Consider the following 12,103-nt stretch of genomic DNA (forward strand, 5'->3'; position numbering starts at 1 on the left):
GATTATTGGACTTTGACCTCGACTGCACGATCTTTATATCCCTTTGAGTAAAGCCGCATCTTCCTGTTATAGTTGTAGGGCACCCTGCGTATCAGAGGTTTGGTAAAAGAGACACGCTGCCGTGAAAGAAAGACAAGGTAAATTTTTCTTCTGATATGTTTATGAATTTGATGGTAAAAATTTAGGCTAAAGTTGACCAATCATTTAAAGATGGATTTTCATATTGATAAACCATGACACACATGCATGTGGTTATCTAAACTTTTGTAAAAATAAGATTTTTTAAGATTTTCACAAATCTTTGTTTTCTCATTAAAAACTTGTTAGACTATTGTAGATTAGTATCCCATGCAATAATTTGTGAAAATATTTCTGTTTTATCGATTTTGGAGAGATTTACGAGAAGCGACTTGATGTTTTCATTAGCTGATGTTTTCTACACACAGTGTTGTAAACTTTTATGATATTTCATGATAACCCTTATATCCGGGCTCTGGACTCAAAACATAGGCAAACCAGACTTACTTTGAGGGAATCCTATCATGATTAAGCCATATTACTTTGGGCTACCTGTGACTTGAAATGAACAATTCTATTGGGACAGATAATTTCCGTTAAGGCTGGTTTTCGTATAAAATTCATCGGAAGAAATCAAAAAAATTTGTTTCTCTCGACAAAATACGTTGAATTACGATGAATTAAGATGAAATAAGTTTTTCGGTTTTCATATACCGTGAAAATCATGGACCCTGAATTGCGATGGAATGCGTCGAAATACGTTATATGAAAACCAGCCTTTAGTTGTTGATCAAATTCTCTCTGCTTGCAAACTCGTAGAATCGAAATTTTGCCTCGATTATTGCTACATTCGTTTTACGACCTGGGTAAAATAAGTCTCACGCGTCAAGCATATGTTGGAAGGCGAAAATTGAAGTCAAGGCAACGTAGGACGAGGGTTATCGTCGATGTTTTGGAATAAATGCCTGTCGTTCCAGCCTTCATGCAGGAAAATGAGTTTGCCAGCACGTGGAAACTTCGAGCATTTCGTATAAGCATTTAGGATTTGCTAAAAAGAGCATAGGTTCCAAATCTTTGATTGGCTAAGCCACCAAATTTCTTCATACCCCATTAGCCAATCAGAATTCCAGAATATGACAACAAACGTGTCTCGCAGCTTGATTTAGGCCACATCCCACAAAAAATAAACGTGTAAAATGTGCTGAAAGTTAACCTAATTTTTTTTAAAGATTGAAAAAACTGCCGTGATACTCAGTCAAAATTCTTCCGCGATCGTCAGTTACGAAGGCTTGAAACTGTCCCTTTCAAACCGTTATAATAATTAGGGGGGGGGAGGGATAGCATAAAAATTAAAGTTTTTAATCTTTAAAAGTTGTTTTATCCACCTAATTAACAAATATGAACTTACCTTTACAAGCCACTGTTAAAATATTTTCTTGTCGGCATTGGTGCTTGTGTTACTGACGGAAAAAATCGCTAAATTCCACTTTGAGGAAATGCAGCCCATCTTTCTCTCAAAATAACTATAATTATATAATTTCTTGTGAATTGTGACACCTTTTATGTGAATTGTGACATGATAGCACACAAAACAGTAGTCCAGTAGCCTACCATATTTACATTTTTTTATTTATAAGAGAAATTTTATAACAACACGAGCCTCGGAATTGAGAACAAATTAAGAACAAGCTAAGGCTTAGCTTCTGCAAAATGCAATTTTGAACAATGTACTTTCTCAAAATCAAGGATTTTTAGCGATGTGTGGGTGCTTTTTCGGTGAATGTTCAAATTTGTCAGCAAATTAAAGCTGTCTCACTCACTTTGTTGACAAATGAGGCCTGAACACCACCCTAGAGCCAAAAAGCTAGCACTCGCACTGCTTACACCCTACAGTATAATCCGGTTATAACGTACTTTAAGGGACCAGCGTATTAGGTACGTTATATCCGAAGTACGTTCTAACGAGGGTAAGTAAAAATTGACCAAAACCAAGCACATCTTTTGCCGGGACCAAGCACGCCAGGACGTTATATCCGAAAGTACGTAATAACCGAGTACGTTATAACGGGATTCTACTGTATTAGATAAAAAAAAATTAAGAACAATCCAGCCTCAGATTTTCGAAAAAATTAAGAACAGTCAGCCTTAACTTAAATTTACTGATTCTTGTAAAAAGTGAGTGTAATGATAAATTTTATTAACCTCCCTTAAGGCGCCGTAATGGGGAAACCCTTTGCCCCAAATTATGCCAACATATTCATGACAACAAAAGAACAACATATCTTGAGCAATGCCCCGATTGGGTGGAGTCGAGTATTTTGGAAAAGATTTATCGATGGCATAATCTTCATCTGGCAAACATAAGCTTGAAAACCTACAGGATTTTTTTCAATACACCCTACATCATCAACCACAGAAAATAGAGAAAATAGCCGTATATAGTCGATTCCCTTCTTAAAGTCGCGCTTCTGGTTACAGTTAAAGCAAATTTAGACCCAAATATGCAACGAGTGTAGTATCGTAAAATTTTCTTGCAAGTACTTTTTCCTACTCAGCAAAAAAATAAAAATCTTTTGTTCAAAATACACACTCTTTCTCGTATGAACCAGATAATATTTGCCGAGGCAAATTCTTCTTATTTTTTGGATAATTTGAAGCTCGGGTGTTTTAAATAAAGTTCTTTTTCTCAACATTTACTTTTCCAAAACAAAGAAAAACAATTTTCCATGGCATTTTAAGTAGCACAGTTGATTTGCTGATAAAATGTGTTCTGTTTGGTTAATATGAGGGAAATTTTCAAAATCACATAACTTCTTATTGGAGCCTGGGCGTCACATACAAAAAAGCTTTTGTGACGTGTATGGAAACACGGAAGTTTTTGGTCCGTGATCATAGTGTTGTCTGTGACGTACTCTAGCTCTTTGGTTGCTATTATTTTTTGGGCAAATCGAAATTTGGTGTTCTTATAGAAAAGGGTTTAATGGCGGTGTTTTCAGGAGGAAAAGCACAAATATTTTCCAGGATTAGACTATTATTATGGTCGCTTCAAGGGATTGTTTGTTGTCTAATGTTTAAAATTCTAGGGCGAATAGATATTGAATGACAAAGCGGAAAGGTTTTCAAGTTCTGGGAGAACTTAGATTCGTATTCAGTTCCAGGAACGCATTTTTTTAAGAAACAAAGGCCCACGTTGCCATCGCTCCAGTTGCTCAAAATATTTTGCTAAGAAATTTCTGTATCTTATTTTTTCCTGATTTTCAAACTCGGTCTTATCACTGACCGAAAATTGACCAGGTGGAAGGCATCAATCTTTTTTGGTGCCCACTTGAGAACTAAGCCCTTTTTACGACCCAATCAGGGCTGACCACAAACTTCAAGATTGTTTAAAGTTTTTACAAAGGCTGCCACATTTTCAACTTCGCATTGGACTGAAAAAAAGATCCTGGACAAACTTTATAAGCTTTCAATATCATTATACCAAAAAGATAGTTCAGGGGTTTAAAGAAGGACGCCCTAACATGATTGGAGGGAAAAAATGATGTCTGATGAAATTAAAATCTGATGTTTTAAGATGACTGAAAACACATCTAAACATTTACAAAAAAATTTAGACTTACAAAAAATTCAGAATTCAGGCAACATTTAAAGACAACCGAGCCTCGGATTATGGAAAAAATGAGCACATCGAGTCACACCAAAAATGATGTTAAAAAAGCACTTGATGAAAGTATAAGATGATTTGTTATAAATAGTTATAAAAACATAAAATTAACAGCTGTTAATATGCGCACTGTTGAGTCAGTGGTGGCGCCAGGGAGGGCTTGGGGGGCTACAGCCCCTCCATCGGAAACATCTAGCCGCCCCCTCCCATCGGAGGAAATTTTAGGTTATTGTCGGAGCAAATTTGACAAAATAACGTACAAAAACTGCTTATTTTAGTCATTTTAGCCCCCCCCTGTCGGAATCTCCAGCCCCTCTGTCGGAAGATTTCTGGCGCCACCTCTGTGTTGAGTACAGGGTAGAGTTTGGGTGGGGTGGGAATTATTGAAGAAAATGATCAATAAAATCACCAGATAAATCTCTGGAGAGAACGGTCCCACCCATCAGCCGCCCCCTATAACTAATTTTTAGGAATATTTTAAACATATTTGTGTACGATGTTAAAACAGAGAATGGCATATCACTTTTTTCAAAAAGCTTGCTTTTTACTCAATAGTGGACGATGTTCTCCTAGAACCTTTTAAAAAAGCAAGAATTCTTCAAGAATATATTCAGGCCACAGACGAGAATCTCTTAAGAATGAGTTTATCGATTCAAATAATTTTGATACAATATAGAAATATTGATAAATTGACGGGTCTAAGTTACTTAGTTTACAGTTTTGTCTTGAAATTAAAAAAATATTTGATTGGAAATTAAAGATGTGCATTTTGATTCGTATTCCAAATATGGCAAGCACTTTAGGAGAAAATGTTCCTTTTAAGGTATTATTGTCTAAACTGTCCTGGAGCGTAGCACAGAAAGTATTCTGTCTTTTATATCTTATTTTTTATTGTTTAAGACTTTCGATTTTTTGTAGTGTATCATTTCAGGAGCACCTTAAGCGGATGTCAGTTTTACTCCATAAAAATATCAAAAGGATTGAGGAAATTCTAGAACGTTTTAAATAGTAAAGCATGAAAAAACTTCCCAATAGAATATCAGTTGACGAAAAAATGACAAAAAATAATCGAAGGGGAAAAAGGACTCAAAAGTAGCTCTTGAGCCAATTACCCAATACCAGAAGTACTACGTGACAAAAGTATTAGGACGATGAATAACAAAATGGCGTCTCCAAAACTAGCATTCTAACATTCATTGAACTAATCTTGCTGCTTTGGCGGGATTCTAGAAATGGCGTCATCAAAAATGCAAATCCTAGCAAAGTCAATTTATTTCCTACTTTTCTTGATAGAAAGGTAACAAAATGTCAAGGAGGAATGGAAAATATCAATGTTTAGTTTCAATGCCAAAAACACAAAAACGACCAGAAAGAGAATGAGAAAAAATGAAATATTTGGGTCTAGCATTTTATTTGTTTGACAAAACTGCAAGAAATTTTGGTTGCAGCAAGTCTACAACGCATGTTATTTACAAAAGCAATAAGTTATCAAGGTCGACTAAAATTCTGGGATTCGACTAGAATGGTAGGCCTGGGCAGACAGACTATTGGTTGGGCCTAATGGCGGCGACAAGCTAGTGTTGTGGGCGAAGTCAATCCAAGCTGAATATTTTGTCCAATTATTTGTGGAAAGCCCCCAGGCAAGTACAGAAACAACTAATGATTCTTTGCAAAGACCATTTTTTTTCAAGCAAGATTTAACCTAATTATGTTGCAATTGTGACATAAATTTCTAAAAACAGTCAAAGCTTCAAAGTCAAAGCTTTGATGTAATTGAAACAACTGGTTTTCATGAAAAAAAGACAGAAACGGAATCAAAAATAAGACCAAATCAAGATAAAAAATAATCTAAAACCAAAAATAAGCCCTTTTAAAATTTTGTTGAGATTTCCTCCTGTATCCGAAGATAATTCGTTGGAAAATCACTTCAGTGAGTTCCATTGCAAATGGCGGCTGCCTAAATTCTTTGAGATCATCTGACAAAATATAAAATAAAGCAAATGTTGCTTGTCTAAAAAGTTTACTTTTTCACAATTTATTAAATAATATTTATTTTCACAATTGAGTAAAATTACAATCGAAAATCTCAATCAGCAATCTCGTTATGTTCCATCAATTTTCTACGTTGTTCTTTGAGCAAAGGATTAACCACATTTGCTTCGAGGCGATCGTCCTTATACTTTTGTCACGTAAGTGTACGTTAAGAGCAAATGTTACGTTGTATACTTGAATCTTTGCATTCTTGCTTTGTTTTCATTCAAAAAGCATCAAATGCAATGTTATCCAATAATTTTTAGCGACATGTAAACGACACCTATACAGACATTAACAATGATCTACAGAGGAACGGAAACATTTACAATCAAGTTAGAAATAAATCCAATTTTGAACACATAAGTACCAACCGATGTTTTTCGATACAGAACCAAGTGCATTGAATACACTGCGATGTACGAGGTGTGGCCTCAATCACTTTATAGTTTGTTCTTTATCTTTAATAAACTGTAATAACTTTTTAATGCAATAACGATTGTTCCTTTCACATTTCCAATTTTGGCTACAGGAGATAGAACACCAGGCATTTTTATTGCTCCTAAGACGCCAGTTTGTATCTTATATTTTTTTGTTTAAAAGCCTTTGGTTCATCTTTTTTTCACGAGCAGTATTTTTATTTGGCCTGGTTAAGGATGCAATTTTGTTCTACGTTTATACTTGGAGTTTATGAGATTGAAATTGCTCAGAAAAATGTTGTTGGAAGTTTTTCTGCAAATTTATGTTACTAAAGATATATACTTTTAAAGTGTCAGGTAGATCGTTTTAAAAAAGAACCAGTTAATGTGCAAAAATAAGAATTAACATTCAATTATGACAGCATCTGATATGCTCTTGGCAGGAAAATAGGACTAAGTAATACTTAGTCATGTGATTTATTATTTCACACTTTTGACTATTAAAACTTAGTAAATTTTCACACTTTCAAATAACGTAAGTTCTCGAATAAGCCTCCCACTTTCGAATAAGCCTCTTGAATAAGCCCTTTAATATAATTTTTGTAAAAAAGCCTCCACTCTCGAATAAGCTCCCACTATAAAGTAATTTTTGTCAAACAGCAAGCACCTGCCCTCGAATAACGCACATGGGTTAAGGTATTGCCTACCCTGGGTACCAGACTCGCTATATAAAATAATAATAACTGCATTGTGCTAACTTGTTTTTTGCTGCCAAATGGCGTTTTAAACCTGATTTGATTGTTATCTTGAGGCAGAAAAGTCTATTACCACTGTATTAATAATGTCAACTTTACAGAACTATATCAAATACATTTGCTTTAAGATTTCCCAAAACTCCCCTGACTACTGAGTATCTTTGTTATTTATCCGACAGTCTTGTTTCACAGGCCTAGTCTGTTAAATTGACTACAGTTTTTTCAAGTAAGTTTACCAGAACGAGAATGGGGCACACTAGACCAGACTCTCTATTTTCTTTTATATATAGTGAGTCTGGTACCCAGGTTAGGTATTGCCTCGACAGCAATATGTTTATACCAATAAAACTTTTTTTTCAGTATGCTGGCCAGCCAAAAACAATAGAAGTAAATTTATTCTGGTAATATTTTTGGTACCCTGGGTGAGTCTGGTACCCAGGGTATATTGTTTGCGGCTGCTAAATAATCCCCCCCCCCCCTCCCACTCTCTGGAACAAGCTCCAAGCCCAAATCCTTTTGCGAAACAAGCCGCCGGCGGCTTTTAGGAGGCTTGCGGTAGCCGATTCAGGACATCCATAAAAAACACATAAATCTCAGACTTTTGTGTCATGCAAACGTTTACAAGGATATAGCTCTACCAGACAATCAATTGTCTGAGAATCCAATAAAGTTTGAATTGAATCCAACAAATCACTCTTTTGAATTGAAAACAATCAAACAGCATATCCTAGGCAATGATTATTAATTGGGAAAAATATGCAATGAATATTCAATGATTCTCAAATTTGGCATCATTCTCGTGTCAAGCCCAAAAACAAGCAAAGCTACACAATGTCAAGTATAACATCTTACCACAGACAGGGCTCTGTGACCATACAATTCTTTTCTTTTATCTTTGGCTCCTTACATAATGAGAACAAAAAGTAACAGTTTCCATGGCACTCGAGGATCTTTCTAAAAATGTAATTTGCAGCCTGCTATAAACTTGCCGATACTTCTTGTACGGCTGAAACAACATTTCATTCATTTGTTACTTGAGAAGTAGAGGCGAAAAAGAGGTAAGTTATTTCAAGGGTTCCTCGCTCAAAAAATTTTCACTGGCTTTTGCATCGATGAGGATCTTGAGCAGATGAGAGCGCAAGAGACAATTCTAAGGATTGTGTCATTATCAATAAGCCATGAGCTTAAGACACCGGCCTCAAACGATTGCTGATAGCTTGGAAAATATGTTTAATTTTTTATTCATTGTGTTTTATATCATACGCGCTGCAGCAGGTGTTTTAAAATAATTTTATTGACGCTGCTTAATCTTTTAGGGATCCACTTTTATAACGATCCACTTTATATTGCACCTACAACGTTCGCTACTGAAAACAAATTTCCTAAGGAACTTGTAACTTTGCTACTTGGTATTAAAAAACCAGTCCCATTATGTTTACTCAATGACAGTATACTTTTAAACATATCGAACTTAATACTTGCTTTCTTTGTGATTTTGGTTTTGTTTTCTAGCCATAATCTAAAGCAAAATATCGAATTTCTGCGATTTCTTGTAACTGTGCTTTTTTCCAGGACACTAAATTTGCATTTGAAATTAAGTACTACAATAAGGTCTAAAATTTTTTTATAAGTACAATTTTAAAAGAACACTATTTTTCAAAACTTAACAAAAAATTATGAACAAGATGAGACTGAGCGACTGTAAAACGTAATTTGGAGCAATATTTCAACTAGCAGATTTTTGCAGTTTTTTGCAATCTACAGCTCCATTTCGGTGAATTTTCAAACTTGTCGCCAAATAAAAGACGTTTCACTCATTTTGCTGGCCAAAGAAGCCTGAGCACCCCCCTAGAGAGCATTAGCTAGCAACTGCATTTCTTATACTCAAATAATTTAAGAGCAAATTACAAACAACGCAGCCTCGGATTTTCTATACCTCGAACTGGTTCTTATAAAAGTAAAAGTGTAGGTTTATGTATGCACCTATGTTATAGGTCTTTCTGGCAGGGCCTTTTTCGATTACCAATTGACACGCTTTATATAAAAGGAACCTAGAAAAACATTTAAAATTGAAAAGTTCTTTAGGGATTTTGTCTTTAGTAGTAGCGGTTCTTTAATCTTTTCTACTTTCTACATGTAGGTTCATTTTAAAGTGGCTCCTTATAAAAAACGTGTATAAAGGTACAGTTGCCTCCTCCAGTGAAAGCAATGCTTTTGAATTTTAGGCCCATGATTCCGAATTTGAACCAGAAGATTTCCGTTTTACGTTCTTTTTTAATTTGTTGTCCAGAATTGTCCGAGCAAAATCTTGTCCTTGACCTACCAAAAAGCACTCTTGCTTTTGATCTTGTTTATAAAGTAGGGTGAACAGAAATCTAATTACAGCTAATACCTTTTTTCTTATTCCAAGAATTTAAGACTGTATTTCTTAGGTCAAAATATCAAATTTCTGAATCAATTATAGCATCGAACGGCCGTAACGTGTGAGGCATGATAGCAACGAAAGTCATTAATGGTTTTGCCATTGTATCTACTTACAGAACCTGTCCATTTTCTCCACATCTGCTTTTTTTCAGTGATGGAAAAGCTGTTTTTCTTCTTTTTTTAGTATTTTTTAGAAAAAGATAGCTGTAACATGTTTAGGATGATTTTACAAGGTTGCAGCACAGTGAAAAAAAACACGAGTTCCTTTGCGAAAAAATCGCACCTAACAATGGCAAAAAAGTGGAAAGAGACACACTTTTGAAACAATAAGGCTCAACTCCCTCCGTTCCCCTTCCCCAACACTTCACCTATCGGATACCTTTGGATACCACATTCTGGAAAATGTCCCACCTACCTGTTTATCTGCTACTCCCGAGTAATGTTGAATCTCAACTTTGTTAATTTTTCAATGGTGTGATTTGGCGTGCGTGCGTGCGTGCGTGCGTGCGTGCGTGCGTGCGTGCGTGCGTGCGTGCGTGCGTGCGTGCGTGCGTGCGTTAACTTTATATAAATGCTGGGAACGGTAACATTATGACACCCAGTGCCACTGGTATTGGATCAGAAGCACTTTAAATTTTGTAGATTGCCAGTGATAATGTCATAGAGTTAAGAATTGCACAAAACTCCATTTTAGAGCTATTGGGGTTTTTTCGCATCCACGTTTAGTAAAGGTTAACTTTGGAGGGTCGTCTCATATAGTTATGTGATTCCTCACACGAGCTTCTTTTATTTCGTGGCATGGTTTTGTATCTCAGCGTGGCATGATTTGAACTGTAGGTATGTGGTTTTACAATGTAGAAAACGATTGCGGCTTGGTTTATCAATCATTATCACTTAGCAAATCACCTACGACCTGCTGATTGTGATTGTCTGTGCTTCACGTCTTCGCTTCTCGTGTCGTGTTCAGTGATGTAAAACGGAATTATGTCCACCACCTCAACCTCAGTGTCATTTGTCGTTTCCAAATAGCAAGTGAAACGAATCGACCATATACCATTCTTGTTGGGGAGACGAGCAAGAGAAAGTTTTTTAAAAAGTGAGGCAACCCTCCGTCATGGAGTCAAAGAGCATGCGCACAGAACGAAGTTATTATTACGCATGCTCTCTGAATCCAGGACGGAGGGCTGCCTCACTCATTTGAAAATTTTCGCTCGCTCGTCTCCCAAACAAATTCATCTCCATCATGCATTATTGAACAAGGACTTCGAGCTCAATATCGTTAAGCAAACCTGTTTGGGTAATTAAGCATAATATAAGCATATAGACTATATCGCTGAAATATAAGAATGAATGAAGAATAACACATAAGAATGAATAAATAAAAGGCTTAACTTATACGAGGCTTACCATATATCTGTCGTGAAGTTTTTTTAAAAAAAGGAAAGCAGATAACATTATCGAGATGAAATGCCCCATAAAAGTAAACAATTGTGTATCATTTTGAACATAAAAAAATTCAATTCTGTATCATAAATAGTCCATTTGCTGATAAATGAATGTTAATCCCCTCTAGGTTACCTGATCATAACTATAGCAACCTTAAGTATTTTTGCTTGTTCATTAATTAAGGTGGGAATCAGGCATTGGCCGTTTGTGTATTGGCTCATGCCTGCCTGACTGAATTAATAAAAAATTTTACGGTTGGTGATCGGCAAAAGTAAATTTCCAATACACCTGTTCCGCCAATACACCTGTTCCGCAGACGAAGGGATTTCTGCAGAAAACAGCAGTAGGGAGAAAAGATTTGGGGGGAAAATACAGCATGCTGTGATAAAATGTGACTCGTCGAATTGGCCGTTGCATGCAAAGAGGGTGGCTAGCTAGAGCTCGTGATTAAAATACGATTGCTGCACCTAGGATTGCTGCTTCACAGCGACCAGGTGTATCACATGCAAATTGGTTGCCAGGTTGCCTACTCGGAAATTAACTCCGATTAAACCGGGTTCTAACTGACATGTATTTTGTCATTACTTAGTCCGTCTAATGAAATAGAGGTTTATAGGGAATTAAGAAATTCTATAGGTGATTCAGACTTCAAAAACAACAAAGGAAGCTACCCTTCTGTCTATTTCCTATTCTGTGTCTGGGCCTTTATTAAATTCAGCATCTTTGGCAAGACGGTCAATCGAAGGCTCAACTCGTTTAGCTAGGGCTTAATGGTGGCATATTTAATTTGTTATAGAGATGGCAATAATAAATGCAAGTGTTTATTATCAATATCTTAGGGCTCAGGTCAAATCCAAGACAGGTACTTGCAACCCTTGACAACGCCCACAATTTCCTACTTCAGCTATACCAAAGCAAATGTTTCTGACTTCAGAATCTAAGTCGTTAATAAAAATCATTGGAATTGGAATATTCAATGGAAAATCAGATCTATTGCTCACATCTCATCTCTTCTTACCTCTTCTCCACCACAACACAGAGCTTTGTTGGTCAAGTTGGATTTCGGCTGCAACAAACAATGTCGTTGAGGGAGACAAGGGGGTAGGTTCGAAGAACTTAATGTCAGCAATGCACTAAATTTTTTTCACGATTAAAAGTCTCATGTAGCTTTAGCCAAAACAATGCATGCAACGATTAGCTGGTCAATTTTTGATTAAAGTGGAAGAAACCGCTTTCAATTCCAAATAATAATGATTTAATTTTGGGTTTTTGAGCAAGAGTTGTCAAAGACACTTACCTATACCTCGACGAGCCGCCCAGGGACCGCGCATTAGGCTAGATTGTTGTGA

The 12,103-nt window shown here is 36.2% G+C and overlaps 1 protein-coding gene across 1 annotated transcript in view; it reads left to right on the forward strand.

Moving 5' to 3' along the window:
* LOC135693404 (uncharacterized) overlaps positions 1-12,103 on the forward strand; it is a 24,780-nt gene continuing 12,677 nt past the window's right edge. The window contains exon 1 of the mRNA XM_065211885.2: positions 1-137. The gene's annotated coding sequence lies outside the window, so the exon portion shown is untranslated. The remainder of the gene's footprint in view (positions 138-12,103) is intronic.

Source organism: Rhopilema esculentum, chromosome 10, assembly GCF_057945365.1.
Source record: "Rhopilema esculentum isolate cy_ngs chromosome 10, ASM5794536v1, whole genome shotgun sequence".
Lineage (NCBI taxonomy): Eukaryota > Metazoa > Cnidaria > Scyphozoa > Rhizostomeae > Rhizostomatidae > Rhopilema > Rhopilema esculentum.